The 17,119-nt window shown below is 49.2% G+C and overlaps 1 long non-coding RNA gene across 2 annotated transcripts; it reads left to right on the top strand.

Moving 5' to 3' along the window:
• Positions 1 to 575: 575 nt before the first annotated feature.
• Positions 576 to 16,978, top strand: LOC138849218 (uncharacterized). 2 transcript variants are annotated; one of them, XR_011387662.1, is made up of 4 exons: positions 576 to 849; positions 2,906 to 3,024; positions 16,087 to 16,141; positions 16,760 to 16,978. It is a non-coding gene; the product is annotated as an uncharacterized lncRNA (long non-coding RNA). The 2 variants fall into 2 exon arrangements; XR_011387663.1 differs by lacking the exon at positions 16,087 to 16,141.
• Positions 16,979 to 17,119: the final 141 nt, after the last annotated feature.

Here is a 17,119-nt window from a genome sequence, read left to right as displayed (position 1 = left end):
AGCCCCCACCCCGCAGTGGTGGGGCCCCCCTCCCCGCTGGACGACTTTATCCGCTGAGCCGCTTCCTCAACGTCTCACATAAGCAGGTCACTCCAAGGGGTGCAGATTTTCCGCAACTCAGGAAATAAATATCTTTGCTTTGTAAAATCACTCTCGCGGCAAAGTAGGTGCCAGGCAGCTTATAGAGGAGAAATTAGCTTAAGCCACATACTTTGGCTTCAGTGACAGGCACGAGTCGCACAGCGTTTTAGGGTTCACAGAGGGGGGCTTTTTTTAATCCAGGGCCCTCCCCGTGCTGAGACATAAACCCCGGAAAGATCATCACCTCCTCCTGTCACCTCCCCCGCGACTTCCCCCTGGAACGCTTTAATGCCGAGTTTGTCCCAGATGAGTGTCACTTGTTATCTTGAACACGCGGTGGGCAGGCTTGGGGGCACTTGGGGGCTCCCGGTTCCCGAGGCGTCGCCGGCGTTGGAGCCTGTGCTGTGTGGTGCTGAGCTGTTAATCCGCGGCTTACGGGGACCTGTCCCAGCTCTGGACTGATTAAGATTCTGTTTTTAAAGTGCTTCAAAGAGCGGCCACAGCTGACAGTGGCTGGCGTGACTGCCCCTGCCTTTCACTCTTACTTTAAATGGAACGCAGGAACGGCCCGGTGGCCAAGCCTGGGGCCGTGCTCTCAGCAAGGTGAGCAGCTGGCCAGCGAGGGAGCAGCCGGCCATGCAGGCAGCGTTGGGACGGAGCCCAGTAGCTGCTCAGAAAACAGGGTCCCCCATGGCACAGATGTGACCCCGGTTGCCCCTCTGAGGCTCACGCTGTTCCGAGGTCAGCAGGCAGGAGGTGTGGTCCCAGGTGAGCTAGCGTCTGGGGGGCCCCTGAGCCACCTACAGCTCTCCGGGGGCTCGTGCTCTGCGAAGCCTTCCTCAGGGAGCTGTGAGTCGTGGTTTTTCTTGCCGGGCTGCTCTGGGTGTGGAGGCTGACCCGGGGGGTCAGCAGAGGGGGTGAGCGGCCCTGACTGTGCCACTCAGAGCGTGAGCACTCGGCAAGGCTCTCTGGGGCCGGCAGCACCCCCACCCCTGCCCCCCACTCACGTTCCTGGGTTGGCTGGGCTCAGCTGGGCAGCCTCACCCGCTGTGCTCAGATGGGCAGGGGAGGCCCTGGAGGCGGGCACCAGGCTGGACAGCGGGTGGCAGCTGCCCTGAGGGGCAGAGCCGGGCAGCCAGGCAGCCGCAGGTTTCTCTTCCAGGCTGGCCTCGTCTGGGTCAAGGCCTTCACACAAACCCGCGCAGGGTCCGGAGGAGCAGACACAGGTTCTGCCTCTGCATGGGGGACCTGTGGGCGGGGAAGGTGCTGACCACTTCCGGAAAGCACAGCTGCACCGTCCTTCCACGCCGCCAGGCCTCATGTCCATCTCTGCTGATGGAGGTGATGCCGCTGCTCTGGGGGCCGCGCCGGGCAGAGCCGGCAGCTACAGAGGCCTCCAGCCACGAACTCTGAAGACCCCGGACATGCAGTGCCTTTCACCGAACATCCTGAGTATATGGCGTGACCACGTGACCCAGCAGCTGCGATGCTACCTGGAAACGTGCAAACCCCACAGCACAGGGCCTGGGTTCTAGCCCTGGCTCGGCTTCTGCTGCCAGCTCCTGCTCACGCTCACCCTGGGAGGTAGCCATGGTGGCTCAAATACTTAGGTCCCTGACACCCATGTGGGAGACCTGGATTGGGTTCTGGTTCCTGGCTTCAGCCCAGCCCAGATCCTCTGCTGTAGGCGTTTGGAGAGTGAACCAGCGGATGAATCGTCACTCTCTGACTCCCTCTACCTTTTAAATAAAAGAAAAATAAAGCAATTGTCAACATACATTAATATACTACAAAACAAACCCCAAATGAGAAAGTATTAGATATAATGAAATCAACAATAAGTCAAAGTGTTTCCGTTACTATTTAAAGCAGTGTGTATCAGATGGACAAGACTGCTAAGTCACGGTTGATAATCACCAGACTATTTAGGGAGGCTGGTGTGAATTAATGTGCTCCACTGTCATAAACGCCTGGGTGTAGCGCCCTGTGAGCTGCGATTTCCAAATCTTGCCTAAGACAGGCTTGTTTTAATAGTTGGCTGTCACAGCGAAGCAGAGCGCCTTGGGAACACAAGCAAATTCACACCAGAAAGTCCTTGGCTGGCTGCACGGTCAGGATCCTGGCGGTCTTTGAATCAATGCATCCAGCAATCATGCAAAGGCCTTTGTGAAATTCAGCTTGTGAACAACCGCCCAGCAAACTGACCGGAAGGAGTGCACTTGTGTATTTGTAACCAATGGGTTCAAGACACACTGGAGTTTGTTTGTTTGTTTGTTTTTTGACAGGCAGAGTGGACAGTGAGAGAGAGAGAGAAAGGAGAGAAGGTCTTCCTTTTACCGTTGGTTCACCCTCCAATGGCTGGCGCGATCCGCGCGCTGTGGCCGGCACATTGTGCCAATCCAAAGCCAGGAGCCAGGTGCTTCTCCTGGTCTCCCACGCGGGTGCAGGGCCCAAGCACTTGGGCCATCCTCCGCTGCACTCCCGGCCACAGCAGAGAGCTGGACTGGAAGAGGAGAAACTGGAATAGGAGTCGGCGCCCCAACCGGGACTAGAACCCCGGGGTGCTGGCGCCACAGACGGAGGATTAGCCTAGTGAGCCACAGTGCCGGCCTGGAGCTTTTTATTTGGAAGACTTTTTAAAACAGATTAGGAAAACTGTTTCTGTGTTTCAAGATGAGCAGACACAGGAGTTGAAGGGGAGAAATGGAACAGGTGTGGCAGCAAGGTCGCCTGACATTGAAAGCGGTTCCAGGCAGCTGTTTGCAGAGCCCGTGACTCCCACAGAGGATTTACCAGAAACCCCATTGTGTTCTTACACCCACAGATCCTTCTAGAAGCATCCCTCTGCTGCTCCTAGAGAACGGGTGGCTCAGCACCTGGCGCTGTGGCCCTGGCTCGCTCTGGGTGGTGTTGGCCACTGGCAGCCTTCGAGAGTTAAACGAGGTGGGTTGGAACACTGTGGTGTACTGCGGTGTACACATAGTCCGTGCTTTCTAAGCAGTGCCACAACTTGTCCTTGGCTCAGAAGACGTGCCCTGGCTCACGCACGAGGAGGGCCCCTGGGTCTTCACAGGCTCGCTCCTGACTTCCTGCCCACGTGGATTTCTCCAGGTACCCAGGGTACTGGCTAGTGTGTTGGCAACAGGGTGGATGGCAGTGGCTGGGTTTCTCACAGACCGTGCTGCTGAGAGGGCAGAGGCCAGCACAGGCCCTGGGCAAGAGCCCGCACGCCCCTTGCTGTGTGAGGGTGAGCGGGGAGGATTGGGCAGAGAGCGCCAGCCCCTTCCATGGCCACATCTCATGTGCCAGAGGAGGGCTGATCTGCCCAGGCACAGCGGGCACAGCTGCTGTGACCCGGGACTGAGTCCTGGCTGCCTGGCCTCGTCCTTCCCCACGGAGTAGCGACGCCAGCCTGACGTGGTTGGGAACAGGCTGCCCAAGGGCCGAAAGTGGACAGCCACGTGGTTAGGAACTGGCCGCCTGAGGGTCAAAGGCGGTGGATAGCCACGTGGTCGGGAACAGGCCGCCCGAGGGCCAGAGGCGGTGGACAGCCACGTGGTCGGGAACAGTTGCCTGAGAGCTGAAGGCAGTGGACAGCCACAGCACTGGGCGTTACAGCATGACCTGCTGTGTGTTCACCGCTCTCCCCCTTCTGCAGGGATCAGCAGGCTTGGGGATGTGTTCAGCAAATGGTGGCGAATGTCCCCCCTAGCTGGCAGCTGCAAGGGAGGGGTCAGGTGGGAAGCCCCCCCCCCCCGCCCTCCTGGAGCTGCTTCAGGACATGGCCCCACCCACAGCTGCTGTTCAGCCTCCTCTCGGCCACGTGTCCCTGCTGCTCCTGAGAGGGTGGCCTTGTCCCGGCTTGGCCACCTCCTCTCCTTGGAGCTGGCCTGGTGCCTCCTGGGTTTCCTTCTTGGCCACCTCGCAGCCCTGAGCTCTCGGAGGGGCTGTGGTGACTGCTCCAGCCTCCGGTTTTCAAGGGTGGCAAGCTGGAAGCGGGCACTGATTTCCCTGTACACGTCAGGGTGCTGCCCATGAGCCGTGGGGGTGAGACCCAGTGCCCCAGGCAGGTGGCCTGACTTCCACGGGCAAGCGCCCTGGTAAGAGGAGAGGCAGGCATGGAGCCACAGGTGAGAGATCCTGGGGAGGGCAGAGACAGGCGGGGAGCCACGGGCGACAGGTCCTATGGAGGGGAGAGGCAGGCGGGGAGCCGTGGTGACAGGTTCTGGGGAGGGGAGAGGCAGGAGGGGAGCCTCCTATGGCAATTAGGGTTCCTGGCACAAGAGCCCTGCCTCCTGCCCTCTGCTCTGTGGACGTGGCTTCAGCTGCTTTCTTCAATGTATGTGTGCACGTTTGTGAATGTATGTGTGATGTGGTTGTATGAACATGTCTTATGTGAGTACTAAATATATGTGTGATATGTGTATGTGGTATATGTATATGAAGTTGTATGTGTGCTATGTGATTGTATACATGTGTGGTATATGTATGTGGAGCTGTATCGGATTGTAGTATGTATACATGTGTGCTATGTCAGTGTGTCTATGTGTGTACATGTATTGCTGTGTGGTGTGCATATGTGTATGTTACGTGAATGCAAGTATATATGTGGTATGTGTATGTAGAGTTGTGTGTATGATGTGTAGTATTTGTGTATATGTGTGTGATGTGTGGTGTGTGTGTATCTGTTATGTGAGTGTAAGCATACATTTGTGTATGTGTGTGGTATATATATGGAGTTGAGTGTGTGTGGAGTTGTGTGTGTGTCATGTGGTGTGTGTGTGCTATTGCAGTGTATGTGTGTGTAGTATATATATATTAAGTCATGTGTGATGTTTGGTGTGTGTATGTGTGTATTATGTAAATATAAGTATGTGTATGGTATATTTATGTAGAATTGTGTGTGAGATGTGTGGTGTGTATGTTATTGGAGTGTGTGTGTATGTGTGGTGTACATATATAAAGTTTATGTGTGGTGTGTGTACATCTGTTACGTGATTGTAAGCATACATGGGACTGTATATGTGTGTGGTATCTATATATGTATATATAGATATATATGGAGTTGAGTATTGCAGAGATGTGTGTGTGTCATGTGTGGTGTGTGTTGTTGGAGTGTATGTGTGTGGAATATGTATAAGGAGTCATGTGTGTGTGATATGTATGTGTTATTGGACTGTATGTATATGTGTGTAGTATATGTATAAGGAGTCATGTGTGTGTCAAATGTGGTGTGTGTTATTGGAGTGTATGCATATGTGTGTGATACATATATAGAGAGTAATTTGTGTGTGTCATGTGTGGTGTGTGGTATTGAAATATATGTGTATATGTGTGTGGTGTACATATATAAAGTCATATGTGTGGTGTGTGTTATTGGAGTGTATGTCCATATGTATAGTATACATATAAGGAGTCGTATCTGTGTGATGTGTGGTGTGTATGTTACTGGAGTGGATGTATATGTGTGTATTGTATATGTATATGAAGTTGTATGTCATGTGTAGTGTGTATGATATTGGAGTACATGTATATGTGTGTGGTATACATATATGAAGTCGTGTGTATGGTGCGTGTTATTGAAGTGTAAGTGTATGTGTGTGGTGTACATATATAAACTCATTTATGTGGTGTGTGCTATTGGAGTATATGCATATGTGTATGGCATATGTCACATGTGGTGTGTGTGTGATATTGGGGTACATGTATATGTGGTATGATATATATATGGAGTCGTGTGTGTCATGTGTTACTGGAGTGTATGTGTATATGTGTGTGTAGTATGTGTATATGAAGTTGTATGTCATGTGTGGTGTGTGTGATATTGGAGTATGTGTACTGTGTGGTATATATATGGAGTCATGTGTGTGCCATGTGTGGTATGTGTGTTACTGGAGTATATGCATATGTGTGTGTGGTATATGTATTTATAGTTGTATGTCATGTGTGTGATATTGGAGTGTATGTGTATGTGTGTGGTATATGTATATGAAGTTGTATGTCATGTGTGGTGTGTGCTATTGGAGTATGTGTATTGCGTGGTATATGTGTTCATAGTTTTATGTCATGTGTGTGATATTGGAGTGTATGTGTATGTGTGTGGTCTATGTATATGAAGTTGTATGTCACGTGTGGTGTGTGTGATATTGGGTGGATACATGCATGTGTGGTGCACATGTATGACATCGTGTGTGTGCCGTGTGTGGTGTGCATGTGTGCGCTTGGTGGAGAAGGCTCTTTCTTTCCCTAGATGAGCGTCTGAGTTCCAGCAGGCGGCAGGGCTTTGCCAGCACTGCTTCCAGCCCCTCCTCCCTGCTGCCCACCCCCGAGCCTGCCGTCTGTGTGCTCCCGTGTGGGCACACTCGTGTCCGGTGTCGTCCAACACCAGCGTCTGCCACGCTCCTGGTGCATCGAACACCTTCCAACTGCGTCTGGTCCAGGGCTTTCGGATGCCAATGTCCAGCAGCCTGGGGCAGCCCCGGGGCCACTGTGTGGGGGCTGGACGTGCTCAGCTCCCGAGCTCGGCCCGGTGCGTGGCTGCCCCACCCCAGAGGGGCTGTGACCAGGCTGCAAGGGGACATGCAGGGGACACCAGCATCCCGTGTGTCTGGGGCCTTTGGAGGTTTAAGCCTTGCAGGTCGAGCTCCACTCTGAGTGGCTTACAAGCCCACCAGTCTCTGCTCTCGGCAGTGAGCATCGTGAACTCCTTCTGGGACCTGGAAGCCAAGACAGACCAGGAGCCAACACGAGCTGGGCGGGGCACAGCAGGATGTTCAGCATGTGGTGGGCCTGTCCTGCAGGGAGCCCGCTGCAGCAAGAGTGGCCCTCGTGTCCCAGGCTCTCGGCAGCACCTGCCACTGGGACCCCGGAATGGAAGAGTGGAGACTCCTCCAGTTGCAGAAGCTGTACTGGGGCCGAGCAGGGCTGGGAGAGTCAGTGTGGCCCAGTGGGGCCGAGCAGGGCTGGGAGAGTCAGTGTGGCCCAGTGGGGCCGAGCAGGGCTGGGAGAGTCAGTGTGGCCCAGTGGGGCCGAGCAGGGCTGGGAGAGTCAGTGTGGCCCAGTGGGGCCGAGCAGGGCTGGGAGAGTCAGTGTGGCCCAGTGGGGCCGAGCAGGGCTGGGAGAGTCAGTGTGGCCCAGCGCGCTTCTGGGCAGGGCGTGACAGGGACGGGGACAGGCACTACCTGTCTATGAGTGGTAAGGATGTCGGGTCTCCTGGGCAGACAGGTATATGGCGGGGGAGGAGGAAGGAAACGTGGGCAAATTGGCTCTGCCTGCCTCCCCCGAGGCCTCTGACGCATGCGTCTGGGAGGCGGGCAGAGCTGGACGCTGGGGCCCCCTCAGGATTCCCTCTGTGGCCTTGCGGTTGCCCACTTTGCACAGCTGTGATCTCCGGGATGGCCAGAGCCATCCTCACTACACAGCCGGTGCTGGTCAGCGGTGCAGGGGAGAGGGGGAGGGGAACCTCTGGGAACCAGACCCAGAACCCACCTCGCCCCCACCCACCCGTGAGCCCAGAGTGGAAGTTTTTTTCCCTTAATTTACATTTTACTGGTGTATTTCTCACCACGTCCAGGCTTGAGTTTTCACCTTAAACCCTCACCGGGGGTCGTGGCCCGCAAGGAGACTGAAGGAGCCTGTGTGTGCTTTGCTGTCCCATCCTTTGTGCTACAGGAACAGGACCAGCAGATCCCCGTCTCCGTTCCAGCTCACCTGGACGTCGCTAGACGTGAGCATGTCTACAGAAAGGCTCCTGGCAGCCTGGTTCTAAAAGGCAGAAGCAGAACATGAAAGTCAGCTTTGCCATTAGGAGTATGCAGGCAGGGCAGCGCCACCACCCGCTGCCTGTGCAGAGGGGACTCAGTGACTTCCCTCTGTGCCCTGTGTCTCTCATCTGGTGGCCCTGGTGGGGGCGGGAGGAGGGTGCAGTGCCTCGAGGCTCACAGCCAAAACAGAGCGTTCTAATTTTAGAGCCCTAATGGTGCCTGTGGAGGTGCACGGAGGGACGGGTTCTTGGCTCAGCTGCACTGAGCCTTCCTAAAATAAAAGCACAGCCCGGATGCGCGCGACGCTTCTGTTGCGCATGGGAAATGTGTACGGATGGGGTTTTTCTTTCCTCTTGTTTACACAGAATATTAGAAACCTTGCACATAAGATAGAGACGGGGGCAGCTGTTCCGCCTGCAGCGGGTGGGGCTGAGGCTGAGGGAGAGTGTCCTGGAGGCTGCCGAGTCCTTGAGGACGTGGGGCTGCCTGGAAGAGTCCCCCTTCCTGCCCTGCCCTGCTCTGACCTGCCACTCTGTCTCTTTGACAGCCGTGCCTCACAGCTCCCTGGTCTGAGTTGTGGCTCTGAGTTTCGGAGGTGCCAGTGCCGAGGCAGCCCTTTTCCGTGAAGGGCAGAGGCAGCCCAGGCAGCTGAGCCCTCGTCTTTCTGTTGGGGGACCGAGGGTCCACGTTTTTGTCTCTGACACACTAAAGAGTGCGAGGATGAGGCTGCGTAGAGCTGAGCAGAGGAGTAAGATTCACCAGCAAAGTGAAAGGAGGGCGTGCAGGCCCACTTGTCCATGACCTGTGACTCACGAGGTCGGGGTCATCAGTGTCTGTGACCTGGAGGCACAGGGCGTGGTGCTCTGGGCAGAGGTTTCCAGGAAAGGGTGAGGATTTCCAGGAATTCGGCCTTTCCAGGGCGTCTTGAAGCGCCATGGCACCCGATGCATGATGGGACTCGGAGTGTCAGCCGTTTGATTATAATGATGTTTGATGGAGCAAGTGGCTGGGAGCAGACCCCTGTGGGGAGCCATTGCACGGCGCCCTAAAGATGGCGCCGGCTCCTTTCTCCCGGAAGGACTGGCGAGAAACAAACAACTCCTAATAAGGAGATGGCTGAGCTCCCTTCCGGCTTCCGCATTGCTGTACCTATCAATCCTTGCCACTTGGCTGCTTTTGATTGGTGTGCTGATGGCTATAAGAGGGATGGGAGAGGGAAGGAGGCGGAAGAAGAAGCTTGTTCAAGGTTCCTGAATAAACTGCTTGAAGAAGAGTTCGGGTCGTGTCTTCCTTGCTGGTCGAGGGACGCGACAACTGGTGGCCCGTACGGGGAACCATCTCAAACGCGAACTCAGAACTTCCTGCAGTTAGGGCAGCGCTGGTAAGTCCCCCAGGAAAATAAGGTGGGGATCCGCGATAACAGCGGGAAGTCCTGCGACAATAGCGGGAGGATAGCTCTGCGATTAAAGCAGAGGAAGTTCTGCGACAAAAGCAGAAGGAGCTCTGACCCCTGGCCAGGGAAAGAGTACAATATTTGACGGTGGGTAATTCACAGTCCCATCCAATTTTTCTGGCGCTGAATGCGCTGCTTTGAGAAAACGGTTTGAAACTTAAGCCTAGTACATTGCATAGGTTTTTACGGAACTGCGATACCATTGCACCCTGGTATGGGGTTTCGGGAAGCCTTACTATCCCTTCATGGGACAAACTAGGCAGGGATTTGGATTTTGCATTCGAACAGGGTAATCTCGAAAGGGGAGTGAGACCAATATGGAAGTTAGTGCGAGCATGCCTCGAGGATGAGCAGTGTAGTGAAGCTATTCTGAGCGGTCAAGCTGCCTTGGAGGAGCTTCAGGAAGAGCGCTCCGAGAGAGCTGCCAGTGAAAAAGGGAAAACTTTGAAGGATAGTCAGAAAAGAACTAGGAAAAAACTGTACCCCAATCTTTCCGAGTTGCGCAGCCCCTCCTCAGTAAGTAGTACTAGTGCAGAAAGTAGCTCAGAAAGCAGCAGTGAGTCTGAAGAGTGTGGTGATAACAAAGAGTCTGGTATAAAGCAAGTACGGGAATTGAATCGGCAAATGAGGATTTCCAAAAATTACAGCTGCTGAGCCATTACCAGTTGTTGTCAGATTCCTTATATGTGGTGAACGCATTAAAGATATTGGAAACCGCAGGACCGATTAAACCTTCTAGCCCAATTGTATCCCTAATGTCAGGTGATTGCTCATTGTCTGGATGCATGGGCCGCCTGGGGGAGACCCCAGGTGCTAAAAACTGATAATGGCCTGGCCTATACATCTCAAACCTTTACCACCTTTTGCCAAAAAATGGAGGTTCAACTTGTCCATGGATTGCCATACAATCCTCAGGGTCAGGGCATAATTGAGCGAGCACACCGCACACTGAAAGAATATCTTTTAAAACAAAAAGGGAGATGCAACAGGCCAGGAGAAAGAGAAAGGAAAAATTCCACAGGTATCTTGACCTAGAGAAAAGTCTTAATTCGATAACCCTTTCCAACTTGATGGGTTTTTCTCTTTACAGTTAATAAAAACTTAAGCAATGGGCTCATACGCTAATAATCAATTCTTTTCTGTGCTGCTGTAGCTAACTTATCTAATGAGAGTTTTCATGTGTCTTGAAGGTTTCGCATTTTTCTATTGCCAGTATGAGTCTTGATTGGAAAAACTGCACCATGAAGCTGTTTACGTTATATCTTTAATGTTTAAGTGAGTACCTAACTCTGATCAGATCTAGTCCACAGCCTTGGTTAAACGTACTAATTTTTGACTAAAATGGTTTGACTCTCTGATAGTTTAAATTCTAAACCGAGTCTTTCAACTTTGGGGCTTCCAGTCGGATCCCTGGAACTCTCAAAGGGTGGGACTCTAAATTTGTTAAAGTAACAGCTGTTTGAGTCAATTCAAATTATACAAAGTGTATTAAAATGTAGTAAATGATGTCAAATCTATGTTGTATTCATGTTTTTGCTTTTCAGCTAGAGTAGTCTTATAAAAATGAGAGTAAATTCTGTGTATACAAGCCTTTATGTTGTTAACTCAAGTAAGCCAATACAGATTGGTTCAGAAAATTGGGTTAATGCAAACGCCCTTTGGTTCACTTGCTCAGTTTTACATTTACATGTCTTTGATATGCTTTAAACTTGTTTCTCTTAAGGATGAAGATCTTTTCAAAGTTGTAAATATGCACTAGTGACTGTTGCTGCCCAAGTGGTGTTATCCTTATGTTACTTAAAAGCATGGAAATGTAATTTTGACTTTTAATTCAGATAATGGTGTGGTATTCATTAATAGCTCAGTGTTTTAAGTTATCCAGGCATCGGTGCTAAGTAAAATATGGAAAATGTATTATGTGTACTTTTAACATCTTAAATTTGATAAGAGAGACTTTTAAGTTTGCCAGCATGTATTCTCATAGGTTGTCCATACATGATAATTCAAGACTGTAAAAGTAACTACAGGTATAAAGTTTCAGAAGGTGTGAGCAAGTCATGAAAAGTTGTAAAAAGTTTACGATTTTAAAACATTGTTTACAGAGTTTTCTATAAGTTAAATGTTAATGCCAAAATTACACTAACCTAAAGTTGAAGTCTGATCTTCTGTTATAACAATGGGATTTTTAAAAATGTGTACTAATGTTATTAATTATCTGGAAATGGTCTCAATTGTAAATCTTAAAATCTGTTGTTGCAAAAACTGTAACGTCTCTTTTTAACAGTGTCTGCTTAATCAGTTACTCTGCCATTTCTAAAGTTAGGTCGTGTAAGCTCTTTTTAACTCTGTTAAATAGTTCTGAGTTATGTGATAATTTCATGTGCTGACTCTTATGTTCAGGGTTTTTGTATTTCTGGTTTACCTAAAAATTCATGTTCTGCCAAGTAAATGTGTACTCTACTGTCTGTTAAGTTATGATTGATAAAAAGTATTAAGTCTTAAAAAGTTATGTTAAATATTATGATCAGATCTGGTCTAAAAGTGTTAAAATCGCCCTGACTAAATGTTAAGGAATTCTATTTTGACCAGATACTCTAAGTTCTCTTGGCACCTTTAACAGACTTTCTGAAAATCAAAGTTCTAAATTCTCTGGACTTTTGGTATCTCCAGAGGGCCCCTGGAGATGTCAAAAGATATATCTCTCATCTTGCAGAGATAATAACCAATCGGGCTGTTTAGATTAAAAGTGGTGCCAAGATGTGAAATGATGCTAAACTTCAGCTATAAACGTGTTTCTTTCTAGCTGCTCCAGTCTCTGGCTCAGAAGCCAGATCCTTTAAAGAAAGACTGACAAAGTCTAAGAAGCATCCCATGGTCATGATTTGCATCACCTCAATGTCCAAACCTTAAGCTTTGGCAGATGGATGTTACCCATTTCCCTGAATTTGGTAAACTAAAATACATACATGTCTCTTTAGATACATGTTCAGGTTTTGTTTTTGCCACCCCACAATGCAGCGAGGCTGCCAAACATCTCTCATTGCCTTCAGGCCTTTGCTGTTCTAGGAACCCCTATACAGATAAAAACTGATAATGGCCCAGCGTATACTTCCAACTCTTTTAAGCACTTCTGTACTAACTTCCACATCTCTCATCACCGGGATTCCTTATAATCCCCAGGGACAAGGTATTGTGGAACGAGCACATGCCACATTAAAAAATTATTTACAAAAAATAAAAAAGGGGGAATACGGGACCATGGCATATTCCCCACAAAAATGGCTATCACATGCTCTTTTCATTTTAAAATTTTCTAATACTGGATAATCAAGGGAAATCTGCAGCTCATCGTCACTTGCATCCTGAAACCAAAAGACAACAAGTCTATGTGAAGTGGAAAGACCCTCTAACTGCTCAATGGTATGGACCTGACCCTGTTTTAATATGGGGACGTGGACATGTTTCTATATTCTCAATGGTTACCTGAGCGACTGGTGCAGCAAACAGACAATGTCACAAAGCAGCCCCTCTATCTTCATTATAACATTGCTGATTGGGATCGTTGCTGCAGCCGTTATAACCGCCATTTCCATTGCAGCTGTGGGCGCTACAACAGCTGCTATAGCGCTCACAGGGACAGTTCAAACTGCTAATACCCTGAATAATTTAACGGCCTCCGTGGCTGCTGCTTTGGATACTCAGACATCCTTAAATGTACATATAAAGGGAGGCTTGATGATTGTTAATCGGCGTGTGGATTTGGTACAGGAGCAGGTGGATACTCTCTGGCAGCTTGCTCAGCTAGGATGTGAGTGGAAATTTTCAGGGTTGTGTGTGACCTCTGTTCAGTACGATAACATGACTCAGGCAGCAAATTACTCTAAACAGTTGTCTCAGATGCTCTTGCAGAATTGGTCCGCAGAATTTGACTACACCTTGAAGCAACTGTGCCTTGCCGTGGTCACCATCAACTCCACACGTGTGGATGTCTCCTTCGCATCTGGATTGTCATCCTGGATCCGCACAGCCGTCTCCAACCTGAAGGAGTGGGCGGGACTTGGAGCTTTGACGGGGTTGCTGTTACTTGTTGTGTTATTTTGCCTGTGGTGTTTGTGCAGGATAAGGACAGCTCATCAGCGGGAATTGGCCATGATAGCTCAAGCCTTTTATGCCCTTGAGGCTGGACAATCGCCGCAAGCATGGCTGGCCTTCCTTGAATGCTAGGCATGGGTGCAGGGTGCGAGGCAAAGCACTGCAGAGAGAACGAGCCATTACGTTCTCTGGAAGGCAAGTCTGTCTGCATGTGGGTTGGCATCCCAGATCCCACCCCCGCGAAAAGGATGCTGTTCCAGGTGGATGCCTGGCAGTGGGGGACAGACCTCTACCTTCTCCTGTAATCCTTAGATGCCTGGTTCTAAAACAAAAAGGGGGAACTGTGGGGAGCCATTGCACGGCGCCCTAAAGATGGCGCCGGCTCCTTTCTCCCGGAAGGACTGGCGAGAAACAAACAACTCCTAATAAGGAGATGGCTGAGCTCCCTTCCGGCTTCCGCATTGCTGTACCTATCAATCCTTGCCACTTGGCTGCTTTTGATTGGTGTGCTGATGGCTATAAGAGGGATGGGAGAGGGAAGGAGGCGGAAGAAGAAGCTTGTTCAAGGTTCCTGAATAAACTGCTGGAAGAAGAGTTCGGGTCGTGTCTTCCTTGCTGGTCGAGGGATGCGACAGACCCCAACCCCTTGGACTGCTGGGAAGTTGGCTTCCATCTCCCCAAGTGCGTGGGGGCAGACTCTCGCCATCGCCCCTTCCCTTGGTGGGGCTGGGGTCTTCAGCCATTCCCCCTCCCCTAGTTGCGGGCACAAGGGAGAAACTGTTGGGAGGTTTTGGGGAACCACCCCACATCCTGGACTGGGGACACCTGTCCTGAATGCTGGGATCCTTTCTCCTCTGGGCGCAGGTTCTGGTTGCGGGAGCCCCTCCCCAGGAGACGCCCCGGAGCAAGCCTAAGTCCCCAGCCCCGGCCATATTCTGCCTGTTCCTTGGGTTCCAAAATTTCTCATTTTCCTCCCCGCTTGCCGCTGGCCTGTCTTCTAAAACACCCGTCGGCCTTGCCCAAGGCGGAGGGAAGATCAAAGTGGTCACATCACTTGCACCACATCTTGGCATCAGCGTGAATGGAATAAGGACCCTCATGGCCAGAATTCGATACTTGCGATTTCCAAATTCCTCACGACCTCGACAACTTTACACAGAGGAGCAGCAAATGGTCAGAGCTCCCTCATGTTCAGGCTTTTTGACCCGAGGTCGCCCCCTTTCTGTAGCTCTTGTTCCTTAAAACTGGTTACTCCCAGCCCAGGGCTGTGACACTCAGGAGTTCCCTGGCAATGACTCCCCTTTCTCCTCTCTAAAATTTGGATCTTTGATGATATGCTTTAACTTTTTTTAATGATTTATTTGAAAGGCAGAGTTACAGAGAGAGAAGGAGAGACAGAGAGGTCTTCCATCTGCTGGTTTACTCCCCAAATGGCCACAACACAACAGCCAGGCTGAAGCCAGGGGCAGAAGCCAGGAGCCAGGAGATTCTTCCAGGTCTCCCATGTGGCTACAGGGGCCCAGGGACTTGGCCCATCCTCCTCTGATTTCTCAGGTGCATTAGCAGGGAGCTGGATCAGAAGCAGAGCAGCCAGGACTTTAATTGGCTCTCATATGGGATGCCGGTGCTGCAACCCATGGCTTAACCTGCTGCACCACAGTGCGGGCCCCTTTAACTCATTTAAATGGATTATTTCAAAGTGTAACTTAAGACATAGGAAAAAGTAATAAAAAACAGTTAGAAGCATCAAAGTATTTTCTTGGTGATAAAAGTTAAGAAGGAAAAAGAGTTTTTTGGATTTAAAAAAGGGCATTGCTTGTAATAATTGTTTTGTCCTATGGCTAGTTTACCCTAGACTAGAAAGGAAAAAAGGACAAAATAGCTAAAGGTTTAGGTAAGTTGCAGGAGGTGTGAGCAAGTCACAGAAGGTTTGAGAGGAATAAATCTTGTAAGAAAAATGTAGGGGGTGGGGCCAGCGCTCTGGTGTAGCGATAAAGCCGCCACCTGCAGTGCCAGCATCCCATATGGGTGCCAGTTCAAGTCCTGGCTGCTCCACTTCCGACCTAGCTCTCTGCTATGGCCTGGGAAAGCAGTAGAAGATGATCCAAGTTCTTGGGTCCCTGCACCCGCGTAGGAGACCTGGAAGAAGCTCCTGGCTCCTGGCTCCTGGCTTTGGATGGGCGCAGCTCCGGCCATTGTGGCCAATTTGGGGGGAGGGAACCAGTGGATGGAAGACCTTTCTCTCTCTCTCTGCCTCTCCTTCTCTCTATATGTAACTCTGACTTTCAAATAAAATAAATAAGTCCTTTTTTTTTTTTTTAAAAAAAAGGAAAATGTGTGTAACAAAATTTACTCTAATTCTTCACATATTGTGTACAGTTTTTAAAAAATTGAACATTAATACCAAGGGTACACTGATGTAAGATTAAAGTCCAATCCTCTATTAAAGTAATGAGGTTTTGATCAATGGGATCAGTAAGTATCTGGAAATAGTCTTGATCTTGAAATTTAAAATTTGCTTTTGCAACATCTCCTTTTAATAGCTTCTGTTTAATTGGTTTCTTCTTGTCAAATTTCTAGTTAGGTGCTGTAAATGCCTTTCTGTTTCTGACTCTGTTAAATTGTTACAAATTTTGGGCTGATTCCGCGTGCTCTTTTTCTTCTTTTTTTTTTTTCGTGCCAACTCTTACATTCCAGGTTTTTATTTCCCACTTTGATGATACACCAATGAGAGATTTTGTATTCTATTGAGGTAATCTTTTGTATTCTCTGTCTTTTGTTAAGTCTGTTTAAAAACAGCTGAGTTTTAAGAGTTACAGTTTGTTTAAATATGTACTTATTTTAAAACACTTAAGCTATCACTTTACAATTATAATTAAATTTGTTTATCACTGGGTAATTCACCCTAATTAAATGGATATTGTTTCATGATGTTAAGGGATCTGATTTCAACCACATATGTTAAGCTCTCTTGACATCTTTGACAGGCATTCTAAAAATCAAAGTTCTAAATTCTTTAGACTTTGATATTTCCAACAGGGCCCTGGAAATGTCAAAGGATGTATCTCTCATCTTGTAGAGAAACTAAGTAGGCTGCTTGGATTATATTAAAGGTGCCATCAATATGTGAAATGGTGCTAAACTTTGTTATGATAATATAAAAAGTCTAATGACATTATTGTGTTGTTATCATTCATAATAGTTATTTAAATAAAAAAAGCCCAGAAGCCTAAAAGGGATAAATGTTTATAAAATAAAAATACTGTATGGAGGGCCAGTGCTGTGGTATAGCAAGTAAAGCCACCACCTGCAGTGCCGGCATCCCATATGGGTGTCGGTTCAAGACCCACCTATTCCTCTTCCAATCCAGCTCTCTGCTATGGCCTGGGAAAGCAGTAGAAGATGGCCCAAGTCCATGGCACACACATGGAAGACCTGGAAGAAGCTCCTGACTCCTGGCTTCGGATCAGCTCAGCTCTGGCTATTGTGGCCATTTGGGGAGTGAACCATCGGATGGAAGACTTCTCTCTGCCTCTGCCTCTGCCTCTCTGCCTTTCAAATAAATAAATAAATCTTTCTTTAAAAAAAATGTGTGGAGTGAACAAATGCCTCTTCTTGCTGGTTAATGTATTTTATAATTTTAACCATAAATATTTAAATATTTTGTCATCCATGATTTTATAGTCTTCTCTAAAAATACAACCAGATATGAAAAAGACTGTAACAGATG

This window comes from Oryctolagus cuniculus, chromosome 4, assembly GCF_964237555.1.
Source record: "Oryctolagus cuniculus chromosome 4, mOryCun1.1, whole genome shotgun sequence".
NCBI classification, from domain to species: Eukaryota; Metazoa; Chordata; class Mammalia; order Lagomorpha; family Leporidae; genus Oryctolagus; species Oryctolagus cuniculus.
Note: the sequence above shows the minus strand (reverse complement) of the source record. Positions and strands in the feature narration are given on the sequence as shown.